The 9221-nt window shown below is 39.6% G+C and overlaps 1 protein-coding gene across 6 annotated transcripts in view; it reads right to left on the bottom strand.

Moving 5' to 3' along the window:
- NPTN (neuroplastin) overlaps positions 1 to 9221 on the bottom strand; it is a 73155-nt gene that overhangs the window by 43357 nt on the left and 20577 nt on the right. The gene's annotated exons all lie outside the window — the stretch shown is intronic.

Here is a 9221-nt window from a genome sequence, read left to right on the forward strand (position 1 = left end):
AGTGTTTTCAGAGTTATAAACCACTAATTCTGAGATATTTTGAATAATCTGTAAAGTCCAAGAATAATGAGAATAAAGAGAGGCAATACAAATTCTCCTTTTCAAAAAAAAATTCTTCTAGAGTCAAAAATAAACCTATCAATTACAAACCAGGCTGCTTAACAATATTTGGGAAGATACTGGATATTGAGCAGGCTAAACTTTTAATTTACAAAATATAAGAGGTAGTTATGGAATCTGAGATCATGTCACATTAGCTTAATTTCAGCCTAAGAAAAGGTGTCAGGTTTTGAATCAGGACCACCACAACATAAATTCTCTTAACTTTAAGCAGTTTCTTCAAATGGAAATGATGCCACTTACTTTATAGGGTAGTTGTGAAAATCATGTTACATTATGTGTAAGAGTTCTGTAAACTATAAAACTCTATGCAAATGTTAAGTTACTTTCGGACAGACAAGAAATAAGCATTTGGTATGACGGATCTCCCTCAACAAAAACTTTCGTTCAGTCCTGTTGCCAATTCCTATTGACAAGCTAAACAAGCATGATCTACCTAAATCTGTAGGTTTAAAAAAAAAGTCAATGACAAAAAAGAAAAAACAGTATGATTTTAAAAAAAACATGAGCTGCTCACGCCTGTAATCTCAGCACTTTGGGACACCAAGGTGGGCTGATCGCTTGAGTCCAAGAGCTCGAGACCGGCCTGGGTAACACGGCAAAAGCCTGTCTCTTCAAAAAAATTAGCCAGGTGTGGTGGTGCATGTCTATGATTCCAGCTACTCAGGAGGCTGAGGCAGGAGAATCACCTGAGTCCAGGAAGTTGAGGCTGCAGCACGCTGGGGTCACAACATTGCACTCCAGCCTGAACGACAGAGGAGACCCTGTCTCAACAAACAAAGAAAACAAAAACTATGGGAATCTCTCATCTCAGAAAAATATAACCAAAGTTTTGCATGTTTCAGGGGTATTCCAGACCCTAAGTCTAGATTGTACTGCTGTTAGATGAGTGAACAGTTAAAGGTCTATTAAGATGAGAGCTCACCTTATAGGGAAATGAGCCATGGTTTAAAAAACCTGGGATGGATTTTTCAACTTATTCAACCCCAGTTTCCTCACCCGAAAAATGGGGACAATGATTCCTATCTTCTTCATAAGGTAATGGCAAGATTCACACGAACAATGTATGTAAAATTACTTTGCAACCTGTAAAGATATACATGTAATAACATGTCAGTTTTATGCAAGCATTCTACTCTATTAGGTAAAGAATGATCTAAGGCCAGGTGCAGTGGCTCATGCCTGTAATCCCAACATTTTGGGAGGCTGAGGTGGGAGGACTGCACCAGTGTGGGCAACATGGTGAAATCCTGTCTCTACCAAATAGCTGAGCATGGTGATGTGCACCTCTAGTACCAGCTACTTAGAAGGCTGAGGTAGGAGGACCAATTGAACCTGAGAGGTTGAGGCTGCAGGGAGCTATGATCATGCCACTGCACTCCAGCCTGGTGACAGAGTAGAGACCCTGTCTCAAGGGAGTAAAAAAAGAATGATCTAAACCAGTCCTGAGTGTTCTGTTAATATACCTCAAAAGTAGTGTGGAAGAAACTGGGGGCAGGGCTCACACACATCCATGAAGGAGGGGGATGTCTATTGGACTGACTTTTTCCAAATCTTTCCATTTTCCAAAAGAAAAAAGCATTGCAAACCACTGATCCAGAGAATTAACATGTTTCAAATAGAAAGTGACATTAAATGAGGTAAGGTTGCCAGAAATTAATAAAAATGATTTAGAATAAATTCTGGTTAAAAAAAAAAATCTTATAAAAATAGAACCTGACATCAGACCTGAGAAACAGAAAGAAATGGAAAATGTAGGCCGGGTGAGGTGGCTCACATCTGTAATCCCAGCACTTTGGGAGGCCGAGGCGGGTGGATCACCTGAGGTCGGGAGTTTGAGACCAACCTGAACCACATGGAGAAAACTCGTCTCTACTAAAAATACAAAATTAGCTGGGCGTGGTGGCGCATGCCTGTAATCCCAGCTACTCGGGAGGCTAAAGCAGGAGAATAAGTTGAACCCGGGAGGTGGAGGTTGCAGTGAGCTGAGATTGAGCCATTGCACTCCAGCCTGGTGACAAGAGTAAAACTCACCTCAATAAAAAAAAATTGGAAAATATTAAAAGTAAAGAGAAGAATCAGCTCAGAATTGAACCCCTCTTGCATTTCTTCTGCACGTCTGTCTTCCAAGGGTCATGCCTATGATCCTGAATATCCTCACATGGACTCTAACAGATTGAAAACTCTGCCTGTATGTTATTTATCAGAAAATACTATGGCCATCATGCAGTGGCTCACGCCTGTAATCCCACCTACTTGGGAGGCTGAGGCACAAGAATTGCTTGAACCCAGGAGGCGGAGGTTGCAGTGAGCCGAGATCACACCACTGCACTCCAGCCTGGGTGACAGAGCGAGGATACATCTCAAAAAAAAAAAAAAGAAAAAGAAAATGCTAGCCACTTCTAGGCTTTTACAGTACTCAGGTAAACAGCTTCATTATCAAAGACACTGCTGGAGACTAACAACATTCCTTCTTCACCCCAGGGAGGAAAAAGGTATTTAATTTACTCTTGAGCAGTCAGATCCAAGAAAGTGAGGCCAAATACAATAAATCAGGGCCCATTTTGACTTTGACATCAAAATGACCATGACTTTTTTAAAACTAAAGATGTGTCTGTCCAAGGAGAAAAATGCAGTAGCCACAAACTATTGTCAAGCTAGTCTTTTCAGGGGAATTTTAGGTAATTCACTTCCCAACTTCACAAATAGTACTTAAGCTGCTGGTCCATAAGAGAAAAAGCTAGTTTTGCTAGCCATTAAAAACCAGGAATGTCTCATGCAGGGGAAACAGAAAAATGCACACAAATAAGCTGTATCTTAAAGAGAGTTCTTAATGAAAGGTCTGGTTCAAATATGTAAGTGAAACCCTTACATATTTAAGCAAATGCTCATTAAGGTTCTCTTATCCCAAGAGATTGTCAAAAGTAGCTAAGGGCAGAACTAGAACTATACCCAAAATGGAGCTTTGAGGCCAAAAACAATTTTAATTAATTAAAAGAAAAATAATACCAGTTACAAAACATTATAAGAGTTACTTCAATTGACTCTCCAGTTAGCATTAAAGCCAAAATGAAAACAATATACCAGAAAGGTTTAATACTTCAACTTGACAAAGATTCTTTGCTTGACCAATATCTAGGCTTCTGAATCTTCTCCTAGGCCCATCTGTGAACTCCCTTATAAAATTTAGTGGTTTTTTTTTTTTTTTTTTTGAGAGGGAGTCTCGCTCTGCCACCCAGAGCGAGTGCAGTGGCCGGATCTCAGCTCACTGCAAGCTCCGCCTCCCGGGTTTACGCCATTCTCCTGCCTCAGCCTCCCGAGTAGCTGGGACTATAGGCACCCGCCACCTCGCCCGGCTAAGTTTTTTGTAATTTTTAGTAGAGACGGGGTTTCACCGTGTTAGCCAGGATGGTCTCGATCTCCTGACCTCGTGATCCACCCGCCTCGGCCTCCCAAAGTGCTGGGATTATAGGCTTGAGCCACCGCGCCCGGCCATAAAATTCAGTTTTAGCAAAGAACCTTGCTAAGTCAATTTACCAAGAAACCCCCATCCTTGATCACCCTCAATATCAGATCAGGTTCTTCAGCCTCTATCATTCCCTAGATGAGGTCTGATCAACCTGGCCTATCCTCAGTGAGAATGTTTAGGTTGGCTTAACCAAATCCTCCTTACCCCTAATGTTTCCTCTTAGTAATTTTCCATCCACTGACCCCCACTTGCCTATGCTGTATTCAGAGTTGGGCCCATCTCTCTCCCCAGTGCAGAGTTTCACTGCAGTGGTCTGGTCCCTGCACCTATCACAATGTTCTGAATAAAGCTTTTCTTACCATGCTTAACAAGTATCATTTTTTTTTTCTTTAACAAGTTGAATAAACCATTCTCAAAAGCCATAGGTAATTACTGCTCAAAAGCTAATCTTTGCCAATACTTTTTCTGTGAAATGCACCTGTCTATAAATTCAGCATTAACTTCTGATAACAAGCTTACTGACAAGTTGCTTGACAACAACTTGTCTCTGACAACACAGTAACAGTCACGACTTAAATGTTAAGATAACAAAATTCATCTCATTCTTCCATCATCATATATCATTGAATATGACAATGAACACAAGCAGTCCAAGCTGATAGTCTAAGTATAATCTAGAAGACATTTTCACTGAAAGAGGTAGTAAGCTACCTCTCCCCACCTTTTTTTTAAACAGCCATTCTCAGAAACCACAGAGTCAAAAACTCTGCCCAGAAAGAAATTCAAGTTTGAATCACAGGATGTTAGGTAACAGGAGTCCTAGTCTTCCCAGCTGATGAACTATTAATATTTCCAAAGCATAAATAGCTTATAGCAGAAATCACACTGAGAACTTTGTCATTATGTACAAAAGGCAAAGCTTTCCTTAGATGACAAAATTCTAAAGCAGCAATTCTTAAATTTTACCATGCAGCAGAATCATTTGGAGAGCCTGTTAGAACACAGACTGAGGCCTGAGACTGCACTTACAACAAGTTCTCAGGTGATGCTCGTGCTGCTGCTCCAGGGACCACACTCTGACAATGTCTTGGAGAATCTGAAACTGTGCAAATTTTGTGCAAATTTTCAGCTTTTTGAAATGGAAGGAAAATAAAGGGATAAGAGCCACACAGATGTTTCTGAAATCATACAAAGACTCTCCCATCATCTGGGTCTGTGATCCACGGCCAAAAGAAGTAGGGTAGCAAAACCAGTTGCTAAAAAACTGTGTCACTATGATTTCAAAACAATGTCTTTTATCTTGGATTTGTTCAGTTTTCCAGTGTATACATTCACAGGATGCCTTCAATTTACCATTTATTGAGGTCCTGTTTACCAAGGACTGTGCACAGGGATAAACTTTGTTCCTAAATGGATTTCAACCTTGCAAGACACAAGACAGAATAATCAAAATATAATACCACTGATAACAGCACTTCTATGACAGATATGTACAACAGAAACATACATGAAAAAGTAATTTTGTTGGAGGAGTGGACTAATGTATACCTAGAAAGCTTATGCATTAAAATCTAAACCTAGCCTTGTCAGTTGGGGGGAAAAGATGGTCTTGTTCTAGGCAAGAGGAAACACCATGAGCACAGTACTACAAATAGTAGGAATGAGTTCTAGATAAAGGTGAAAAAATTCAACATTTTTGAGTGCTATTATATGTCAAGTACCTATTAAGTGCTCATGCTATTCAGAAAAATAGGGCAGATGATATCCTCAAGACCTCATAATATAGGGAGAATGGCGGGTATCCTGTAAGCTATGAAGAGCATATTCTAAAATAAGCAGCTTGGGCTTCTTACCATACAACAAGGGGTATGACTGCTCTGACTGGTGGCAGTACAAAGGTTGTCAGAAATAAGGAAGTCAACAAGGAGTTAAGAAGCTCCTTCAATAATCCAAATGAAAAATGAGTCCAAACTAATTATTGAAGGAATGGTGAGAAGGTAACAGACATGAGAACTGTTTACAAGATAGAATCAAGTGAACTTATTGACATGGGGTGGGCAGTGATACTACAACTGCAATAAGGGAAAGCATGCTGAATTGGCTTTAGAGACATCTGGAGATATCCAAATATAGTTAAAAATAAGGATCTGATATGCAGGAGAGAGGTGGAGGCTGGAAATATGCACTCGGGAATCATCAGCTTGTGGACGTTGAAGCCATGGGAGGAGATGAGCTGACTCAGGGAGGATGAAAAAGAAACTGAGAATGGAACTTTCTATATAATTATACTTCTTTCCAAATGATTCACCACTGAATGCAATGTACTTCCATTAGGATGAAATACCCCAAGTTAGGAACTAATTCCCTTCCCGTATCTAGACAACACTTTTAATAATGTCAAGTAAATATTTTATTATTTTGCTTCAGAAGACTTAAAACTCCATGTCAATGACTCAGATACAAGGCACAATATCCATACCAGAAGGTCTCAAATCAGCATTACACTTCGCTTGAGTAAAGTGTGTAATGCTATTAGCCTTTACAAAGAATCCTGGCCGGCCAGGTGCAGTGGCTCCCGCCTGTAATCCCAGCACTTTGGGAGGCCGAGGCAGGCGGATCACCTGAGGTCAGGAGTTTAAGAGCAACCTGGCCAAGATGGTGAAACCCCACCTCTACTAAAAAATACAAAAACGTAGCTAGGTGTGGTGGCGGGTGCCTGTAATCCCAGCTACTTGGGAGGCTGAGGCAGAAGAATCACTCGAATCCAGGAGACGGAGGTTGCAGTGAGCCGAGATGGCACCACTGCACTCCAACCTGGGCAACAGAGCGAAAGTCCATCTCAAAAAAAAAAAACAAAGAATACTTAACTTCTGAGAAAAACAGTATCCATATGGTTCCAAAGATTACCTTTGGAAATGCTTTTTTCCCCTTATTTTTTGTATGATACATAATAATTGTATGTATTTATATGACACATCATAATTATATGTATGGGATACATAGTGATGTTTCTATATATATACACGATGTGTAATGATCAGATGGGGTAATTAGCATATCCATCATCATCTCAGACATTTATCATGTGTCGTGAACACTCAGTATTTTCTATTTTAGCAACATGAAAATATATATTACTATTATAGTCATCCCACATCTAGTATTTTCTAGCTATAAAACACTAGAACTTACTCCTCCTATCTAGCTTAACGTCCTTAAACAAATCCCTCCCTATTTCTTTCTTCCCTCACCTTCCTGTTCTACTTTTTACTTTTTTTTTTAGAGACAGGGTCTCACTCTTGTCACCCAGGCTGGAGTGCAATAGCATGATCATAGCTCACTGTAACCTCGAACTCCTTGGCTCAAGCGATCCTCCCACCTCAGCCTCTAGAGTAGCTAGGACTACAGGTGTGTGCCACCCCACCCAGCTAAGTTTTTTAGTTTTTTGTAGAGATGAGGGTCTTGCTATGTTTTTTGTACAGTATGCTGGTCTCAAACTACCAGCCTCAAGTGGTCTTCCTGCCTTGACCTCCCAAAGTACTGGGATTACAGGCATGAGCCACTGTACTGGCCTACTTTTTACTTCTATGAGATCACCTTTTTTTTAGCTTCTGCATACGAGTGAGAACATGCAGTGTTTAAATTACCGTTCCTGGGTTATTTCACTTAACATGGAATGCTTTTTGTGGAGAAAAAGCTAACACATAATCCCAACCAAATTTTCTCAACTTTTAAAAAGGAAAACATGCGGAATCTCAGCCTAAAGCCCAAAGCTAAATCAACTTCCACTCTGTAGTAAAGAGTACTGAAAAGAAACAAAGCCAATATGCCACAGACCAGTGATTGTAGAGAAAATATTAACAGAAATAGTACCTCCTATTTTAGACTGTGATAAAAGTTCATGAAATATTACAATGTTTATGCCCCTTTTCCTACCTTCTGGTCCTCTCCAGTATTTCCGTAAAGATTAAACAAGTATGATTTTGGAAAATAAGGATATCACTGATACACAGACAAGTGAACAAGTGACTCTTCACTTCCACAATGGCATGAAATGGGAACATTTTCCCCTCTCTAGGCCCCAGTGGTTTCTCAATTTAAAAAAAAATTGAGGATGCTCAGCAGAACTTTCCTGAGTCTTATTTTGAATCTTGAAAAATGAGACAAATTTGACTCTGTTACATATGGACCATATGGACAATGTGCTGAAACTGCAAACATTCCCACTACTTAAGTTGTGGTAGTAGCAAAAATTATTTATACAGTTACACTGAGCCAGAGTCCAAAGAATATTTGATATTTGGTGTGACACAGTTTATGAAGATCCTGTATTTGTCCCTGAATTCTCAACAACTCATTATTGTTCATTCAGGAACACAAGGAACATCATTCTTAAAGTAATACGCAATTTCACTCCCATTAAATGGGAATTTATCACATATTCAACTCACTGTTAAATAATTAGAAGATCCCACTTGTGGAATTTAGTATGCCAATCTCGAAACAGACTATCAAGAACACTTTCTTAAAATTAAATATATGCTCCCCAACCCAACAATAAAATACTATTCAATGCTTAAAAAAAAAAAAAAAAAAAAAAACACTCTCAAGCCATTAAAAGCCAAGGAGAGACCTTAAATGCATATTACTAAGTGAAAGAAGCCAATCTGAAAAGGGTACACCGTATGATTCCAACTACATATATGACATTCTGAAAAGGGTAAAACTATGAAGATAATAAAAAGATCAGCAGTCCCAGGAGATAAGAAGGAAGGAGGGATGAAGAGGTGGTACACAGGATTTTTAGGATAGTGAAACTATCCGTATAATACTATAATGATTAGCATATGTAATTACGTATTTATCAAAACTCATAGTATGCACAACATCAAGAATAAACCCTAAACTCAAAGTCCTAAACTATGGACTTTGAGTGATGATGTGTCAGTGGAGGTTCATCAATTGTAACAAACGTACCACTCTGGTGGGAATGTGATAGTGGGGGAAGCTGTATGTGTGTGGGGACAGGGGTACATGGGAACTTTCTGTACTTCCTGCTCAAATTTGCTGTGAACCTAAAATTGCTCTAAAAATGCAGTCGATTTTTTTTAAAGTATCAACTGAAAAATACTTATAACCATGTACTGAGGTTTATTTGTACTTGAAACTGAGCATATCTGATTGCAATTTTTCAAATGATAATAAATGCAAAGCTACTTTTGAGCAATCAGAAATCACTTCTGCTCAGACAAGCTAGTAATGTTCACCTATCTCGTGTTTCTGATGGAAGCACAGAAAACATGGGACAGGTTGGGCATAGTGGCTCATGCTTGTAATCCCAACATGGGAAAGCCAAGGCAGGTCAAGACCAGCCTGGGTAACATAGAGAGACCCTGTGTCTTACAAAAATGTAAAGAATTAGCCAGGCATGATGGTGTGCACCTGTAGTTCCAGCTACTCAAGAGGCTGAGGTGGGAGGAACACTTGGACCCAGGAGGTCGAAGCTGCAATAAACCATGATCACACCACTGCACTCTAACCTAGGCCCATAGAGCGTGACCTGTCTCAAAAAAAAAGAAGAAAAGAAAAGAAAACAATGGACTCTTAAACCTTAAGATCTATCAGACTTCCA

Source organism: Macaca mulatta, chromosome 7 (assembly GCF_049350105.2).
Source record: "Macaca mulatta isolate MMU2019108-1 chromosome 7, T2T-MMU8v2.0, whole genome shotgun sequence".
Lineage (NCBI taxonomy): Eukaryota > Metazoa > Chordata > Mammalia > Primates > Cercopithecidae > Macaca > Macaca mulatta.